This window comes from Stegodyphus dumicola, chromosome 6, assembly GCF_044657685.1.
Source record: "Stegodyphus dumicola isolate Sdum_Otavi_A_Nest chromosome 6, ASM4465768v1".
Lineage (NCBI taxonomy): Eukaryota > Metazoa > Arthropoda > Arachnida > Araneae > Eresidae > Stegodyphus > Stegodyphus dumicola.
In genome coordinates, this window is record NC_140773.1 from 144406018 (window position 1) to 144426731 (window position 20714).

Sequence of the window (20714 nt, forward strand, 5' to 3'; positions counted from 1 at the left end):
CGGGCGTCCAGCCCATGTCTGAATGTTTGGGCGTTTGGGGCGACTTCGATGCGAAAGAGTTAATGATCCCATCTAGCTATTTGGCTTGTTCCTGCACTGTTTTAGTTTTTAATAAATACAGGTAGTACAGTCAAAAGTCGTTAATCCGGACTCATCGGGACTTCGGCGATTCCGGATTATAGATCATCAGTTTAAATCTCGTAAGATGGCATGCAGAAATTATAAAATTAAAAATATGAAACCTTAATTTATGAAATAAAGAACAATTATAATCTAAAGGGTATCAAAATTCACAAAAAAAAGCTTAATATTTATTTGTTTACTTTATTAAACATTTCTTTCAATGTAAGTTGTTTTAAGTTGCTTCGTTTTATGTGATAATACTTTCTCTTTAATTCTATAAACAGATACAATTTCTTGTTCACTTACAAAGTTCCGCTGTTCAAGTCCTGTTAATTGTTGTGCCGAGAATACCGACTAACTTGTCAATCGAAATTTTTTCGTTTTCACTAACCTCTCTGTCACATTCTTCATGTCTTTATCCATTTTTTGTAGCAATTCCACTTTTGTTTGATGGACATCGAAACATACTTTCGTTTTGTACGATTCTTTGGGAGCTCCAGAAACGGAAATTCTGTTTGACATAATTGAAAGTTCAAGTTTACTTTTATAAAATTGCTCTTACAGTCTGCAAAAAATAATAAACTGTATCCAATTCGAAGATTAAGATACAACGCAATCATCAACATTAACTGAAATAGATAATTAGATAATTTTAGATTATACCGTCCGTTATACATGAAACGCGCACGCGAAAACGTATTCTGCGTTTGTGCAAACGCATATGCGCAGTGGTAAAAGGTCTTACGCGCACGCCTAAACGCCTATGCGCATGTGTCAACGTGGCGCATGCGCAGAAAGTTTTTAGCTTTGAGGTCCGGATTATGGGTGTCCGAATTAACGACTTTTGACTGTTTTTATACATTAACATGAACAGAAAGTTTGAGACAGTGAAAAGTTGTTGCTAGTGAGAACATGCACAACTTGCAAAATCCACTAGTGTAAAAAAATTCAGATAATCCGTGCAGATCAGAACAGAGTGGACTATCTTTTTTTACAGTAAGCTCATATCTTTCATAATACAACCTGTTGAACAGAGTATACAGTTGCAGTGTTGTTATGCATATAGATTATGGCCAGAATTTAATAAATAAAATGTTTAATTATCTCTTTGGAACTTATTTTCTTTTCTTCCTCATAAAAACATTTTGACATAAGCAATAAATTTTGGTTCAAAATTACTTATTCTTAACGCTTATTCAGAGTCGTAGTTAAGGTTTTCAGCGCCCAGGAGCAACTGAAGATTTCGCGCCCCCTATTGCTTGCCAAGGATGAAAAACATTTAATTCTAAAATGTAACGTCAATTTGAGGCCCCTTGGATTCTGCACCCGGGGACAGATGCTCCCCCTTTCCCCCCTCTAGCTACGCCCCTGCGCTTATTATAAGAATTGATTAGTCTAAAAATAATGTATTTTCATCATGCATTACAAAAAGTAAGAAGTACACATTTTTCTGAATCACTACTGATTCTGGTCATTTTGAGAAAAGTTAATAGTTAAAATGAAAATCACTTAAAGATGTAAGAATTATTGTTGGATAATAAATTGTGTGTAATCCATCTAAAATCTGGAAACATGCAGGGTGAAAATGTGCTTTAGCCCACTGCTTGACAATTTTCATTAGTGGCAATTTTTTGAAAATGAAAGTATTCTCTCTATATTTAGAGTACTAGATTTTTAATCACATTGCATTGTAATTTGGGAAATGTTATATAGTGGTGTCCTTGAAGTATTTGAACTAGCATTTCTTAACTCTTTCGCATCGAGAGAGGGCAAAGTCTCAATTCCCCAAACATCGAAAACGCCCGTATCTAAGAATTTCTCCTGGAATGCTTTTCCTTCCCCCATGAGAAGTTGAATACTACAGCGCTAACAATAGCCTTACTTAAGGAAAGCGAGAACTTCTTTCTTCGACGCTTTGACACTGTGTGAAGTTCCCCCTTGGGACGGGATTGCAACTTCGGAGATCAAAAGCTAAACACTGACAGTAAACAAAGGAAACAAGGAAGCTACTTTTAGTAGCTTCAAAATAATGATTGACATGTGATTTAACAACACCTGAAAGCAATGAGTAATGCAGTAACGTGATGGGGGAAAGCACTGAATAGGAAATTATTCAGGCGTTTCGGGCGTCCAGCCCATGTCTGAATGTTTGGGCGTTTGGGGCGACTTCGATGCGAAAGAGTTAATGATCCCATCTAGCTATTTGGCTTGTTCCTGCACTGTTTTAGTTTTTAATAAATACAGGTAGTACAGTCAAAAGTCGTTAATCCGGACTCATCGGGACTTCGGCGATTCCGGATTATAGATCATCAGTTTAAATCTCGTAAGATGGCATGCAGAAATTATAAAATTAAAAATATGAAACCTTAATTTATGAAATAAAGAACAATTATAATCTAAAGGGTATCAAAATTCACAAAAAAAAGCTTAATATTTATTTGTTTACTTTATTAAACATTTCTTTCAATGTAAGTTGTTTTAAGTTGCTTCGTTTTATGTGATAATACTTTCTCTTTAATTCTATAAACAGATACAATTTCTTGTTCACTTACAAAGTTCCGCTGTTCAAGTCCTGTTAATTGTTGTGCCGAGAATACCGACTAACTTGTCAATCGAAATTTTTTCGTTTTCACTAACCTCTCTGTCACATTCTTCATGTCTTTATCCATTTTTTGTAGCAATTCCACTTTTGTTTGATGGACATCGAAACATACTTTCGTTTTGTACGATTCTTTGGGAGCTCCAGAAACGGAAATTCTGTTTGACATAATTGAAAGTTCAAGTTTACTTTTATAAAATTGCTCTTACAGTCTGCAAAAAATAATAAACTGTATCCAATTCGAAGATTAAGATACAACGCAATCATCAACATTAACTGAAATAGATAATTAGATAATTTTAGATTATACCGTCCGTTATACATGAAACGCGCACGCGAAAACGTATTCTGCGTTTGTGCAAACGCATATGCGCAGTGGTAAAAGGTCTTACGCGCACGCCTAAACGCCTATGCGCATGTGTCAACGTGGCGCATGCGCAGAAAGTTTTTAGCTTTGAGGTCCAGATTATGGGTGTCCGAATTAACGACTTTTGACTGTTTTTATACATTAACATGAACAGAAAGTTTGAGACAGTGAAAAGTTGTTGCTAGTGAGAACATGCACAACTTGCAAAATCCACTAGTGTAAAAAAATTCAGATAATCCGTGCAGATCAGAACAGAGTGGACTATCTTTTTTTACAGTAAGCTCATATCTTTCATAATACAACCTGTTGAACAGAGTATACAGTTGCAGTGTTGTTATGCATATAGATTATGGCCAGAATTTAATAAATAAAATGTTTAATTATCTCTTTGGAACTTCTTTTCTTACTAATAAAAACATTTTGACGTAAGCAATAAATTTTGGTTCAAAATTACTTATTCTTAACGCTTATTATAAGAATTGATTAGTCTAAAAATAATGTATTTTCATCATGCATTACAAAGCAGTAAGAAGTACACATTTTTCTGAATCACTACTGATTCTGGTCATTTTGAGAAAAGTTAATAGTTAAAATGAAAATCACTTAAAGATGTAAGAATTATTGTTGGATAATAAATTGTGTGTAATCCATCTAAAATCTGGAAACATGCAGGGTGAAAATGTGCTTTAGCCCACTGCTTTTCGATTTTCAGTAGTGGCAATTTTTTAAAATCGCCAGTAAAATCTCAGAATATGTTGCATAAACAAAGTTGCTCTAAGTGACGTCCATAAATGGGTGGGACTAAAATTGTGACGTCACAATGCATTCTCTATAGATATAGAAATAAGTATAATAAATTCTTTATATTTTAGAAATAAGTATAATAAATTCTTTATATTTTAAGTTATAATAATGCAGTAAGTGACTTGTACCAGTTATTAAAACGGTAAACAACATCGCAATCTCTCATATTTGTATTTCATACAGCTTCAGTATTTTCAAAGATTTTAGAATTTATACAAATAAAAAAAAGATTTTTATTATTAAATTTATTGCAGCAATTATATCAGAATGTTGCAAATTATTGCTTGTCTTTTAAATAAAATAGTATATACTCCAATTTACATTAAATGTATTAATATAAGGGCATAATAAATTTCAAGACTTACCCCTTTGATGATTTTTTTGATGCTGGATTATATTCCAGATAGCTACTAGAAAAATACTAACTTCTTCTTTTGTGAATGATAAATTTTCAACGTAAAATAAATTGATTTTTTTTTGGGGGGGGGGACTATGTTGACATATTATTTACATTTTTAGTTTAAAAGGATAATCATTTAAAGAACAATATCCGATTACAGCCAATTCAAAAACTACCAAAAATAGAGTTCCGAGTTCTAAAAAAAAAGGTGCTAGTTCTATGGGTTTCATCTGGTTTCTCTCTGTTGCCAATACGCTCGAATCAAAAACTATTTCCCGCTTTTTTCTTTCTTTTACCGGAGTAGTTGCCAACAAATTTAAATTCATATTATTGAACATTTTATCATTTTTACAAATTACCTTTTTGCTATGTAACGACACAATCCCTTAGGTATTAATAAGTAGACAATCTTCATTATATTCTAAAAATTTTAAACTTTACATTAATAAAAAAATAATAAATATTTTTATTGCAGATGAACATCATACACAGCTTTCATACCACTGTTTCTTAAATCACATCATACTCTATAGTCTTACTAGAATTCTATACATCTCTACATATAATAAAACAAAAAGTCTGTCTGTGTGTGTCTTTCGTTAGCGCTGCACGTAAGCTAATAGACCCACGGCTACGAAATTTGGTACATAGGTGCATCTGGACAAGAGCCAGTGCACCTCGAAACGATTTTTTTTGAATTTTTTTTATTTTATGGTATGTGACGAAATTGCGTCATTTTGAGACATTTGGGCTATAGGAAAGCGAGATTTTACTCTACACACTCCATTTTCACATTGTCATGAAACGTAGGCACTTAGCTATTTTACGAACTTAAGATAAATTTCGTGTTTCAATAAATCGATTAAATACGAATTTATTTAACAAAGTGAGCTTAACACCTTTTCAATGGGATTTTTTTCTAAAAAAGTTTGTTTAAAAATGTACAGTTTATTTTTCTTTGATTTTTGGACACGTTAAACTTTCATCCTTGCGACTGCTTATACAAAAAGAATTTTAGAAAAATTATAACATATTGTATTTTTAAAAAAAATTTTAAATGAAGCTTCCAAGTACACATCTTTACAAATGTGATTTTGGCAACAATTTTCCTTTCTTATTGTTGTTGATAGATTTTTGATGAGATCACATCATTTTTAGTAGTTTCATTCTTTTAGAAATATGGGTTTGGCAACAATTTTTCATCATATGTCACTGTTTTTAAGAGATTGGCATATTTCATTGCCATTTTTTTATATATATAATACACTTTTATTGATGTTTTTTATAAAGTTGTTCTGTAGAGTAAAATTCTGTGCGGAATTTTTTGTTTTTTGAGTTTCTTTAATGTTATTTTTTGCTTATTTCACTGTTTGTAAGATATTGGAAAGTTTTGCATGATTTTTTTTTTCTTCAACGGAAAGTTTTTTTTATTAGGATAATTAATATTTGTATTACAGGGTTCATACGGTCCTTAAGAGTCCTTAAAAGTCCTTAGATTTTTTGGAATCGATTTTTGGTCCTTAAAAGTCCTTAATTTTGGCCAAAATCAACAGAAGGTCCTTAATTTTAATCATCTGAAATTTCTGTCTCTTTTTACTATTGCCATTTTGAGTGTGAATTAGGATTTTGGAGGAATATTTTCAGCGATTTACTGGCATATATGGTTATCTTTTGAATGGGTTTATGGGTTTTGTTTCTATTTCTAATATAATTGATGGGATACTCGAGTTTCTAAGCAAGAAGTGAGATATAAGCATTTCGAAATTCATTTTTTCTAATAAAGAGTTCTTAAACAACTTTTCGCTTTTGGAGATATGAATTCTTTTCCGAGATCTGCGAATTTTTGGACGATTTTTTTTAAAAACATCCTAACATTGATAAATTTCATTAAAATAATGGTAATGTATTGAAATTATATTTAAAAAATAACATTAAAATAAAAAAAAATTTAATTTTTGCTGTCATATTATAAAATTTCATTTTGGCAACTTATTATACAATATTTTGACTCTGAAAAATAAAGAAGGTATAATACTATAAAGCACAATTTACGAAATGGCTTTTAGCAAAAGCAAAATTAGCTATGTAATTAGTTAAAAATATCTTCTTTATAATTTTTTCATAGTAAAAGTTTTTCCCATGTAATTGTCTCTGAATATTCAAAATTCTCAGAATATGTATCAGTTTTCTCTATAAAATAAATTTTACACTTTTTCCGTTTCCCCCCCCCCCCAAAATATTTCTGGCTTTTTGCTGTTATTGAATTGGTAGGGATAACTTTTCTATATTATTTTAGCCATTGCAGCTTGGAAAGTTTAGAAGGATTTGAAGGCAAGATTTATAGACCCAAGATTTTAGAAGATTCGAGAAATATGTAACAAAATTAAAAATGTCTCCATGGTATCAACACGTAATGGATGTATTTTACTGAAAGTTTGTGATCAATTTCTTACTTTGTGGAGAACGTCTGGAAGAACAATGAAAACATAATATTTTAATGTTTTACTTCTGATACTAGAATCATTTTCTTAACATGTTTATCTTCCCTTTATTTTCTCTACTTTTCACTAGACACAAGCATAGAAAGTATCAAAAAAATTTCTAATCTTGTCATATGGGCAGGCATTATATAAAGGGATTTTTTTTATTAATAAAGAAATTGAAAACTTACAATTTAAAAGATTCATCTAATATGTTTTAATGCATCATACACAGAGCTGGCACTAGGCATTTTCCCACCTGATGCAATCTCTGTGGAGCCTAAGTTCTGCTTCCAGTGCCTGCTCTGAATTCTAAAAGTTTTGCCATTTCCAGATTTTGTTGTTCGGTGTGTCACTAAATTCTAAAAATTCTGAAACAGTGGCTCTATAACCAGCCTTTACCATATATATTTCTTCTGAATGTTTATTACTAAAGAAATAAAATCAGCCATTTTCTATGCATTCTAAATGCATTTCATGTTTTTTAGAATAACGGAAATTTTTAATTAAATCCAAAAATTCTAAAATGAAAAGGAAACGTGTTGAAGAAAGAAAATAATAAAGACAAAGAAAATTATTCTTCAAAGAAAATGTGCAGTTATTATTATGTAAATTACCCAATTGTTTATGATTTCAGCCTTTACTATAATTTCCCATTTCTATTTCCTCGTATGACAGAGTTACTGAGCCAGATTAAATTAAAATTAAATTGTATAATCTTTGACCACTAGTTCACACTTTTAGTTTGAATTTGACTGTTCTTTTTTAGTTACGTCACCGTGAGCTGTAAATAAAATTTGTTAGCATAAGAACATGCCTTTGTATTTTAAGTTCTTTTTATATAAGACGCTTATTTAAACCTTTGTCTGATATTTGTTATTTTCAGACATAGCGATAGTTTGCTTCACATTAGTTGTGTTTTCGACTATTTAACTTTTACCAGATCAAGTAAACCCTCATATGTACATTGTAGAGAGGTTGACAAGTTAGGAGATAAAGCAGTTAGGTTGAAGGAGATAAAGCAGTTAGGTTGATGCAGAAACTAGCGAGAGCATTGGTTAGCATTTTGAGACAAATCTTTAACTGTTAGAAAAGATGCTTAAAGAGAAGGAAATCTATATAAACTAGCCAAAGTGTTTGGGAAGGCTTCAAATTAAAATGACGGATAAATATTTTGTTGAGTGTTGTTACAAAACATAAATGTTTTGTAGCTTTTAATGTGTAATTAAATCCTAATATCGTTTAAGAATCAATGTTATAAATTACATGTATTTTAAACTGTGAAATTTGATTAGATTTTGATTTTAATAGGGCTTTTTTAACAAATATTGTTAAAAAATAAAATTTAATTGTAGCTATGTAAATCCATAATGACTAAGGTTATCTAATTACCTAATTTAATTATTTATAATTAACTGTTTACCCTTAAAAATTATCTCTACGTATTAAAGAGAGTTATTGCCTTTCATTAATACTCACTGTGGTCACAAGATAAAACACAAAAACGTAAAAATTCAAGTAAAACTTATTCTTTGCATCTAGTGAGACTTAATACAAAATGTCTTATCACCTCTGGTTCTTTAATGGCTTATTGGAACCTTAAAGTATATTAACTGGCTTATAACCCCTGAAACTCTACACGAAGCTACGACACTAACTGCATCAAACAGAGCCCTTAACTTTCAACACTTGCGAACCTACATCAGGACACCTGCCTGCATCAGGCCTTTCAGGTTTGTTCTAATGAGCAGGTCTCTCTCTAGACAAGCAGCAGCAGTAACAACATTCAGTCTTTTGTTCTGAATCATGCTGATTATGACCTTACTTATCATTTTAACCTATGCCATTTGACATAAAATCTACCAGCTACTTACTCAACGTCTAGACTGACCAAGTACATGACAAAATGAGACATTTAAAAAAATCACCATAAAGCTAACTGTGAGTAAAACGTAAATGTTACTTATCTTCTTTCAAATATGTCCATCTGTTGTAAGTGTAAAGTATTTAATGCTACTTGATAAATTGCATAAAGTTTATTTTATTCTCAAACTTATTAATAATTATGTTAATTAATTCATGTTTAGTAATAACGCAAACTACTTAGAGATCTATTTTATTTTAGGATGGTATCACAAAAGTGAAATTCAGGCATAGAATAATATTTTTAATTGAATTTATTCAGTTCCCATTTGCTCATAGATCCTTAATTTTTTTCATTAATGGTCCTTAAAAGTACTTAATTTCCATGTGCAGAAATTTAAACAATGAAAGAAAATAAAGACTACAAATTTGGAACACTAAGCAATGCTTCACACACACATATTATCAAGTGCAATTGCGATAGCAAATACTACGTATTAAAATTTATAGGGTCAAATTTTGCTACTATTGAGTAGATCGTCGGATTATCGATATTTTTTGAAAGCATTATCAACATATCAAACCAAACAATTAAAAATACAATAAAAAAGATGTCTAAAGTATAACTTGCAATTAAAACAGCAATGCAAATTTAGATTACACAAACAACACATTAAACATTGCATATAAAATACGTTACATTACAGCTCGATATAACATACAGCCTAGCTTTGTTCATGTGCACAACGATCTGTATTCGCTCGAAAAACTTCCAAGAATTGCAAAAACTTGGTGTCGATGTACACATCCATCTATTTTCACTAAAAAAAATCAGAGAATTGCACAAACTCAGCACTGCGCACACTGCATTGGCTTTGCCCATGTGCCCATCGATCTATTTTCACTTAAAAAAAATCCCAGAGTTGCACAAACTCAGCATTGCGCACCACATTGCCTTTGCCCATGTGCAAATCTATTTTCACTTCAAAAAACCTCGGCATTGTGCACCACGTTCGCTTTGCCCATGTACACATCAATCTATTTTCACTTAAAAAAATCCCATAATTGCACAAACTTGGCATTGCGCACCACATTGGCTTTGCCCATGTGCACATCGATCTATTTTCACTTAAAAAAACATCCGAGAGTTTCACAAACTCGGCATTGAGCACCACATTGGCTTTACCCATGTGCACATCGATCTATTTTCAGTTCAAAATACATCCCAGAATTGCACAAACTCGGCATTGCACACCACATTGGCTTTGCCCATGTGCACATCGATCTATTTTCACTTAAAAAAATCCCACAGTTGCACAAACTCTGCATTGCGCACCACATGGACTTTGCCCATGTGCACACACCGATCTATTTTCAGTTCAAAAAACATCCCAGAATTGCACAAACTCGGCATTGCGCACCACATTGGCTTTTGTTGGAAAATATAGCTTATTTTTAAACCTTTTACTGCATCATCTCTCCTCCTTGAAATGTTTATTTAGTTTAGTCCTTATTTTAATGTAATATAGTAGTTATTTCTACTTCTTTTTCTTGCTGCCACTGTTTGCATTGAGAACGGACTGTTTCAACCTAATTGAGATGCAAAAACGAAACATGATATTACGTCATCTGAAAAGCCGATTCGTGCCGATAGCTGATTGGTTGCCGTGAGATGACGTCATTCCTACTTCTGCTATAAGTATCTCACGTCGCTTCTAGTTCCTGCTTTCCCGGCACTTGAGTGAGCGGTTTCCAGCCCCTTCAGAAGGATGCATGCAGTCCGGTGATTAAAGTGCCTTGGTTCCGGTTTGCGGGATGATTGTTCCAGATTACAGTTCTTTGGTTCCAGAGGCTACCGTATGAGTGACTGCTGTGGGTGGCATCCATGATCTTCAATGAAGGCGGAATTAAAAATACGTGAGCGGCGACTCCTTGTGCAAACGGGGGTTAGGCCTGTTTTATGTGCTTTCAAGAACTTCATTTAAATTTTCAGGCGTTTTTCTTGACCATTGATTATGGACTTATTAAATGTGTAGCCAGATTCAATTTTAGGCCGCATAATTACTGTTTAGGACTTTTTGTTTGTATAGAATGCCAGTGTTTTGGAGACCAGGTAAAAATATTTGATAAACGATGGTTATATTATATTTTTCCTAAGACTCTAATATTGTTGACATTTATTTTCTGTGTTTTTATTCTTTATTATATTGTTAATAAATTGGTTAAGTTCAAAATCTTTTATTGTCTTCAATGTCTGCACAACATATCTCAGGGAGCTTTTATTGCTACTACTGCTAAATGTTTAATTTCTTTAAACCTTAAACTTTGTTTTAGCATCATTTTGGTTATGGGCCACCAGCTCCTGAATTATTTTTAGTGCAGACTTTTGAAGTTTAAAGTTAATCTAGGACTTAAGAGATTGGGGGGCGGTTTTTGTTAAAATTTAAATATGGCTACTGTTAGTGTCATGCATAATATTGCTAAACTTGATGCATGTAATTATTTTACATGGTCCAAAGATATGAAGTTTGTCTTGAATGAAAAAAATGCATGGCTTTTGGTCAAAGGTATTGAAAAATGTCCTGATTTAGATGATGTTAAGGGTATTGCAAAAGAAATTATTGCCGACTATCAAAATAGAAGTCGATTGGCATTATCGTTAATTTACATGAATGTAAGTACTGAATATAGAAATTTGATATGTGAAATTGATGACCCGGTAGTGGCATGGAACACACTTGCCAAATATTTCCAGCCAGATTATCGGTCAAGACATATGTCCCTGTTTTCAGAGTTCTTAAATTGCAAAATTAAGCCAAATGAAAGTATTAGTTTCTTTTCTTCTAGATTAAAACGCGTAACTGAACAGTTAGCTGATATTAATCAGGCTGTAAGAGACGTATATATATGTTTCCAGTTTCTTAGGTTCCTTCCAGATAAATTTGATCAAGTAGTTCAGAATATTTTGAGGTGGCCAGATGAAAAGTTCATTTTTAAAAAGGTTGAACTTGAAATACTAGCAGAGGAAACGCGTCTTAATTTAAGAGAGATAGATAGGGAAAACTTCAATAAGACTATAGAAGTTCAAAGTACTCACTGTGAACCCAAATTTAAGCAGATTAAAGGGCTCAAGTGTTATAAATGTGGCCGTCCAGGTCATATTCAAAAATACTGTAGAATGAGAGGTAACTTTTCCAGATCACCCTCACCTGCTTCTTCTGTTTCCTCAGCTGTATCTAATAGTAATAAAACATCTTCTAAGTGTAAGAATAAACCCAAGTTGAGTAAAAGTAAAAATAATTCCCATGCACACTTCCATTTTATAGCTCAAGCCAATGTTAACAATTTGGAAGAAAATGATGATAGTTGGATTTTTGATACGGCTGCATCTCATCATTTTTGTAAAAATCGTGAATTATTTGATACCTTTTCTCCTGTGAAAAATGAGAATATGCTAGTAGCTATTGATGGGGTAACTTTTCCAATTCATGGGAAGGGTACTGTTAAAATGAAATTTGGGGATATGGTTATTTTGCTTAAAGATGTGTTATATTCACCTGAACTGAGACGAAATTTAATATCTGGACCTAGGGTGGATATCAATGGAGCAAGATTTTATGGTAAAAAGGAGCAGATTAAAGTTACTGATGATGAGAATTCAACTTTGTACAAAGCTAAGTTGATAGGAAGTAACTATCATGTATTCCCGAAAATCAAAAAGGGGGGCAAATCTGTGAAATTTGAGGCATCCACAGTTCAGCATAATAATAGTGAATTATGGCATGGTCGGTTTGGTCATATAAATTATGATACTATTGTCAGGACTAGTAAGAGACATTCAGTTCGAGGTCTTCCTGTGTTTAAGCACTCACCTAATTTATTTTGTGAACATTGCCAAATCAATAAGCAAAGATGAATCTCCTATAGACCCTTAGAAGGTATTCAAGTAAAGAGACCGCTTGAAAGGGTTTTCTCTGATGTATGGGGACCTATTAACATTCCAGGTAGAAATGGTGAACGTTATTTCGTTTCCTTTATTGACGAATATTCTCGTTACATGGTAGTGTACCCCATTGTGGAGAAAAGTCAGGTGTTTGAAGTATTTGAAAGGCATATAGCACATGCGGAAAGATCTTTGAACCTTAGATTGAAATACGTTAGGACTGACAATGGGCAAGAATATGATAATGATCAATTCAGGTCATATTGTAATAAAAATGGTGTAAAGCATGAATTTACAGATGTATATACTCCAGAACAGAATGGAGTTTGTGAGAGATTTAATCAGACAGCTCTCAATAATGTACATGCAATCTTACACGATAGTGGAATGAGTTCCGAATTTTGGTCAGATGCAGTAATGTATTTTGCATATTCATTTAATAGAATATGTCATAAGGGCCAAGATAGAACCCCATTCGAATTATACACTAAGCGGAAACCATCAGTACGTCATCTTAAGGCATTTGGAATGATTGCCTATGTGGGAATTCCAAAGGCTAAAAGAAATTCTAAACTTGACCCAAAGGCAATGAAGGGCTGATTGATTGGGTATAGTGTACGAACAAAAGGGTACAAGATTTGGTTGGAAAATGAGCAAAAGGTAGTAGAAACCCTAAATGCTACTTTTAAAGAGTCGATTGGAATGCAGAAAAGTGGCAGTGGAGCTGCACTGGGCACCCTTCCTGATTTGGAATCTGAAGAAAGGGTAGAGTTCCAATCTACTGACACACCAGTTGGCTATTTTCCTGAAATAGAGGAAAGAACCGATATCAATGTACCTTCTTCTACAATTGGCACTGACACTCAATCTATATTGAGACAAGTAACTTGGCTTCGTAAACCTGTTCCAAGGCCAGACGGCACTCATACGGATGTGTATTATTTTGAGAGGGGGTCTAATCAAAGACTACGATCACCAAATGATGTAGAAAGGTATTGCACTGAACATAATATTCAGTATGATCCTACCTTGTTTGATTTCAAGGGAAGCAATACTTATAGTGGTGAAATCGACCCAAATGGTACTCCTTCAACGTCGTATACCCGAGATAGCTGACTAGATGTTTCAATTCCAAACACTTATAACCAGGCAATGAAATCTGCAGAAAAGCTTAAATGGATAGAGGAAATGGCCAAAATGTGAAAGCATAAGGTATGGCATCTTGTTCCACTTCCTGAAGACAAGACTCCACTAGGTTGCAGGTGGATTTTCAACATTAAACGTGACGAATTTGGAAACATTGTTCGTTTTAAAGCTCGTTTAGTGGCTCAGGGTTATCGGCAAATTAAATACGATACCTATGATGAAACCTACTCTCCTGTAGTCAACTTTTCAGTAATAAGGCTCTTTTTCTCCCTTTTAGTTGCACACCTTTGGATGGGCAAATATACAATGTGACGTGAAAAGTGCCTATCTCTACGCTCCTTTATCAGAGGAAATTTACATGTCCCAACCTCAGAGTTTTGTGGAGCGAGATAAAGAAACTTTTGTGTGTCGCTTAAATAGAGCCTTGTATGGTTTGCATCAGAGTGGCCGATTATGGTACTACGAGTTGTATAGAACACTATGTAACCTATGGTTTATCAAGTTTGAGTGGTGTAATTGTGTCTATCGTTTTAAAGATTTTGTCATTCTGTTAGTTTATGTTGATGATATAGTTGTGTTTGGGAAAAGTGAAGTTCAGGCCAAAAGGATATTAAAAGTCCTGAGTTCACATTTTGATTTGAAAATTTTAGGTAAAACAAGAAAGCTTCTGGGTGTGGAGTTTGAATATGAGAACAATAGTGTTTTAATTCATCAGCAATTATATATAGAAGACATAGTTGATCGATTTAAGTCTTTTAAAATACAAATTACTTCCCTTCCAATAGTTAAAGGTGTGAAATACTCAAAGTCTCAAAGTCCCAGTACACAAGAAGAAACGACTGAAATGATGAATTATCCTTATAGAAATGTTTTAGGATGTCTCTCGTTTCTTTGAAATCATACTCGTCCAGATATAGCTTATGCTGTTAATATATTTTCTCAGCTCCAAAGCAATCCTGGTAAGTTTCACTGGGAAGGATTATTTAAACTGTTAGGGTACATTTCCAATACCAGACAGCACAAACTCAAACTGATATGCAAGGAACTGAAGCTCAATATATATTCAGATTCGGATTTTGCTTCAAGCAGGGATGATATGGTTTGATATGGATATTGGTGGACAAATAGCTTTGTTGGGAGAATCACCTGTATCTTGGCGTACATTTAAAGAAAGGGGAGTGAGTTTATCTACTATGGAGGCTGAATTTATCTCCATGACTGAATCAGCAAAAGAATTAGTTTGGTTTAAAAACATTTTGGATGAATGCATTCAGTTTAAGATTGCAAGTAACTATGTTTCGAGGCCAATATTGTTTGCTGATAATATGGTTGCTATATGTTTTACAAAATCACCCATTGAAAACTCGAGGACAAAACATATAGATGTGAAACTATTTTTCATTCGTGATCTATTGAACAGGGAAATTTTTGATTTAAAATATGTCCCAAGTAAAGATAATCTGGCTGATCCCATGACAAAACCGCTGACTAAGCATAATCTGATAAGATTTTGTGGAACAATTTTCTTATGAAATTTGTTTTTGTGTGTATTTAAATTAAGAGTTTTGTTAATTTGAAAATATGTTATAAGTCATATATAAGTCAAATTTGGAACACTAACCAATGCTTCACACACACATATTATTAAGTGCAATTTCGATAGCAAATACTACATATTAAAATTTATAGGGTCAAATTTTGCTACTGTTGAGTAGATTGTCGGATTATCGATATTTTTTGAAAGCATTATCAACATATCAAACCAAACAATTAAAAATACAATAAAAAAGATGTCTAAAGTATAACTTGCAATTAAAACAGCAATGCAAATTTAAATTACACAAACGACACATTAAACATTGCATATAAAATATGTTACATTACAGCTCGGTATAACATACAGCCTAGCTTTGTTCATGTGCACAACGATCTGTATTCGCTCGAAAAACTTCCAAGAATTGCAAAAACTTGGTGTCGATGTACACATCCATCTATTTTCACTAAAAAAAAATCAGAGAATTGCACAAACTCGGCACTGCGCACACTGCATTGGCTTTGCTCATGTGCCCATCGATCTATTTTCACTTAAAAAAAAATCCCAGAGTTGCACAAACTCAGCATTGTGCACCACATTGCCTTTGCCCATGTGCAAATCTATCTATTTTCACTTCAAAAAACATCCCAGAATTTCACAAATGTGGCATCACGCACAACCTCGGCATTGTGCACCACATTCGCTTTGCCCATGTGCACATCGATCTATTTTCACTTAAAAAAACATCTCAGAGTTGCACAAACTCGGCATTGAGCACCACATTGGCTTTGCCCATGTGCACATCGATCTATTTTCAGTTAAAAAAATCCCAGAGTTGCACAAACTCTGCATTGCGCACCACATGGACTTTGCCCATGTGGACACCGATCTATTTTCAGTTAAAAAAACATCCCAGAATTGCACAAACTCGGCATTGCGCACCACATTGGCTTTTGTTGGAAAATATAGCTTATTTTTAAACCTTTTACTGCATCATCTCTCCTCCTTGAAATGTTTATTTAGTTTAGTCCTTATTTTAATGTAATATAGTAGTTACTTCTACTTCTTTTTCTTGCTGCCACTGTTTGCATTGAGAACGGACTGTTTCAACCTAATTGAGATGCAAAAACGAAAGATGATGTTACGTCATCTGAAAAGCCGATTCGTGCCGATAGCTGATTGGTTGCCGTGAGATGACGTCATTCCTACTTCTGCTATAAGTATCTCGCGTCGCTCTGGCTCAACCCTTCCTCCGGTGCATGCACTTTCGATTTGGTAGTGCTGGCATGAGGTGTTGCTGTTGATTAAAGAAATTGTTCTTTCTGTCTACGGCGTTGCTTTTGTTGCGATTTTGTGAAGTAAGGGAAAACGACATTGCTCTCACTACTGAAGCTGATCCTGAGTTGCTGTCGTCTCTTCCTGATGTTCACGATAAGTATGTTTTCTTTATTCTTTTCGCCATTAGGTTAAAAGTTAGGATTCATGCATATCATGGACAAGGAGGCGATTGAAAACCGTATCAAATCTGTGTGTGATCACAGAAATCTGGAAGTTACCTGCGATAACTTAGAAAAACTTAAGCAACTTATGCTTTCTGAGTTTCATGCTTATCAAAATTCATTTAATCCAAAAAATGCGACTGAAGTTCACTTAGCCCACGTCAATGCTATGGAAAAGGATATACAAATCTTAGAATTATACATTAATGAAATGAAACAAAAAGAAACCCTAAATAATCCAACAGAGGAAACAAATCAATCTGAAATTACTGCTAGTCAAAAATCTAGAATCAAAAAGAAAACCACAATAGATAAAGAAGGATACATAACCCCTAGAAAAACTCATAAAAGAACTCTATCAAATTCCGAAATTGAAGAACCAGCTCAAAAAAATAAATTCGAGGAACTAAACCCTGAAGACAATATGGAAGCAGAGGAAGGTGAATTTATTACACCCAACGAAAAAGCAGGACACATTCCCCCTATAGTCTTAGCAGACTTCATGGGGGATTGGGATAAGATGAAAGAAGATTTTGAAGAGCAATTAAATATAAAAAAATATCGTGGAAACCTAAGGGGAGGTACACTGACCATAAGAGTTTATGACTCAGACCACTACCGCACAGTTACTGAATACCTAACTAAACTACTTATTCCTTTTCATACTTATAAACTCAACAGTGAAAAGCCTATCAAGGCAATAATTAAAAAACTTCCAAAAACAGCTAATATGGAACTAATCAAAAATGAAATTGCCCAAGAAGGTATCCCAATTTAAAAAATTCGACAAGTAATTCACACTATTGAAGGAAAGAAAGTTCATCTTCCTGTTTTTATAGCAGAATGTACTAGAAATAAAGAAGGTAAAAGAATATATGATCTAAAGAAACTCAGAGGTCTGGATGTCTTTATCGAGCCTTTAAAAGCTCACCCTGGACCCATGCAGTGCATAAGTGCCAAAAATACGGGCACACACAGGACAAATGTCACTATAAACCTCGCTGTTTAAAATGTGCAGAGCCTCATGAAACATTCACTTGTAAACAAACAAAAAATGACAACAAACTCCCTGTCTGTGCCCTCTGTGGGCAAAATCACGTTTCTTCCTTCAAAGGTTGCAGTAAACATCCTTATAATGTTCAGAAGCAAATCGAAGAATCTAAAGCTTTCAAAGAAGAAAAGAAAAAAGAACAATTTAAATTTAACAAAAAGGATTTTCCTTCACTCCCTGAGAACAAACCAAAAAATGCATGGAATACTTCCAAGGAAAATGAAAACACTAGTAAAACAGAAGACACAAACTCAAACCCACTTAACTTTTTTGACTGGATAAAAATCCAATTCACTGAAGTTAAAGAATTCTTTCAGAAATTTAAAACAGCAAAAACAATATTAGACAAACTAGAGGTCGGTATGGCGGCCTTCGAATATTTCTCAAATCTAAACTATGAATTTTAATCAAACTCATAGTCAAATAAATTTTATCTCAGCTACAAATAGCTTCTTAAAGATTTGTTATTATAATGCAAACGGCATCAGATACCAACAAGTGGAAATTTCAAATTTTCTTACTAGACATAACATTGATGTTATGCTAGTAAATGAAACCCATCACCAAAGTCAACATTATTAACAAATTTTGTCAAGACTGGAAAATCAAACTAAATACTGATAAATGCTGCGTAGTTCTCTTTCGCAGATACAGAAAAAATATCCCATTGAATATAAATATCCGACTCAATAACCAAGATATTCCTGTTGCCAACTCCTATAAATATTTAGGTGTCTATATTGACAAAACCCTAAATTTCAAAGATCATATTCAATATGTTACAAATAAGGCTAACGCTGCTTTCATTGCTCTCTACTCATTAATTGGAAGAAACTCTAAGTTAAGCCTCCGTACCAAGAAAAATATCTACATCTCACTTATTCGACCAATAATCCTCTATGCAGTTCCAGCCTGGGCTACTGCCCGAAAAATAGACAGACAAAAATTAAATGTACTCCAAAACAAAATCTTACGTAGCATAGTGAACGCACCCTGGTTCGTGCGAAATTCTCAAATTCACAAAGACCTGGATATCAATCCAATTCACAACCAAATTCTAATTTCTGCACACAACTTCTTTGAAGATATGAGAAATTCTCCCTATGAAGCTATTAAATCGCTTACAGACTATGACCCTACTATTGAGAACGTAGTGAAAAGACCTCGAACGATCCACCACAATTCTAAGTGGTGGTAGTGTATATAATGTATATATATAAAAAAAAAATTACTATTCCTTTGCAGTTACTATTCAAGAAAGATGAACTTTGCAAAATTAGGACTTTATTTTTCATCGATGAATTCTTCGTTTTACTACTTATTTAACCAAGATGTTTACTTTTTATTTTTAATATTTCGTATCGTGTGTTTTAAAATCAAAGTTCGTGGTAACACCAAGTGCTTACTCTCACTCATTAGCCCTAGTGAGCTACATGACCTCATTTTCACCTTTTACAGTTTCCTATTCATTTAATGATTATATCGCAAGTTTAGAAGATTTTCAAGTGTTTCAAAAGACATAAGACTCTTAAATTCACAAATAGATGTTGCTTTTACTATGTTCGAACTTTATTTATTGCCAAAAACTACAAAAACTTCATTTTTCGAACTCTGACTCCTCGACCTATCTAAATGCCGGACGCTGATCACGTGCTCCTGCTCTTCTTGACTCACGCAGAAGCTTAGAATTTCATTTCGCTTCTCGCCACCATTAACGTATATAATCACCCATGCTATGCCATGATATGCAACTTAGCAAAACTTATTTTATGAGTTCTCTCATTTATTGATCTCGCCTTCGGGCGCGGTGTATTTTAAATACACCTCTTAAATTTTTAACTTTATGGCCTATGGTAAAATGATAATATACTGGTAAGAGCTCCTAGTAGCTAAAGCCAGCAGTAAAGATATGATCCAAGATCCAAGCTCAACCCTTCTAGTTCCTGCTTTCCCGGCACTTGAGTGAGCGGTTTCCAGCCCCTTCAGAAGGATGCATGCAGTCCGGTGATTAAAGTGCCTTGGTTTCGGTTTGCGGGATGATTGTTCCAGATTAAAGTTCTTTGGTTCCAGAGGCTACCATGTGAGTGACTGCTGTGGGTGGCATCCATGTTCTTCAATGAAGGCGGAATTAAAAATACGTGAGCGGCGACTCCTTGTGCAAACGGGGGTTAGGCCTCTTTTATGTGCTTTCAAGAACTTCATTTAAATTTTCAGGCGTTTTTCTTGACCATTGATTATGGACTTATTAAATGTGTAGCCAGATTCAATTTTAGGCCGCATAATTACTGCTTAGGACTTTTTGTTTGTATAGAATGCCAGTGTTTTGGAGACCAGGTAAAAATATTTGATGAATGATGGTTATATTATATTTTTCCTAAGACTCTAATATTGTTGACATTTATTTTCTGTGTTTTTATTCTTTATTATATTGTTAATAAATTGGTTAAGTTCAAAATCTTTTATTGTCTTCAATGTCTGCACAACATATCTCAGGGAGCTTTTATTGCTACTACTGCTAAATGTTTAATTTCTTTAAACCTTAAACTTTGCTTTAGCATCAGCTTTGCCCATGTGCACATCAATCTATTTTCACTTCAAAAAACATCCCAGAATTTCACAAACTCGGCTTTGCCCATGTACACATCGATCTATTTTCACTTAAAAAAATCAGAGAATTGCACAAACTCAGCATTGCGCACTGCATTGGCTTTACCCACGTACACATCTATCTATTTTCACTTAGAAAAACATCAGAGAATTGCACAAAGTTGTCATTGCGCACTGCATTGGCTTTGCCCATGTACCTATCAATCTATTTTCACTTAAAAACATCAGAGAATTGCACAACTTCAGCTTTTTCAATCTTCTAGAATCGAGCCAAAACGAAATACAAAATATTAAAAAT

At 33.7% G+C, this 20714-nt stretch overlaps 1 protein-coding gene across 2 annotated transcripts in view; it reads left to right on the top strand.

The window, feature by feature from the left end:
- Nucleotides 1-20714, top strand: part of LOC118200495 (apoptosis regulator BAX-like) — a 33797-nt gene that overhangs the window by 4823 nt on the left and 8260 nt on the right. Inside the window, exon 1 of one of the 2 annotated variants that reach the window (XR_004760097.2) lies at nucleotides 16226-20143. The exons of the other annotated variant lie outside the window; for it this stretch is intronic. The gene's annotated coding sequence lies outside the window, so the exon portion shown is untranslated. Of the gene's footprint in view, nucleotides 1-16225; nucleotides 20144-20714 lie in introns of those variants that run through there. 2 annotated transcript variants of the gene reach the window in all.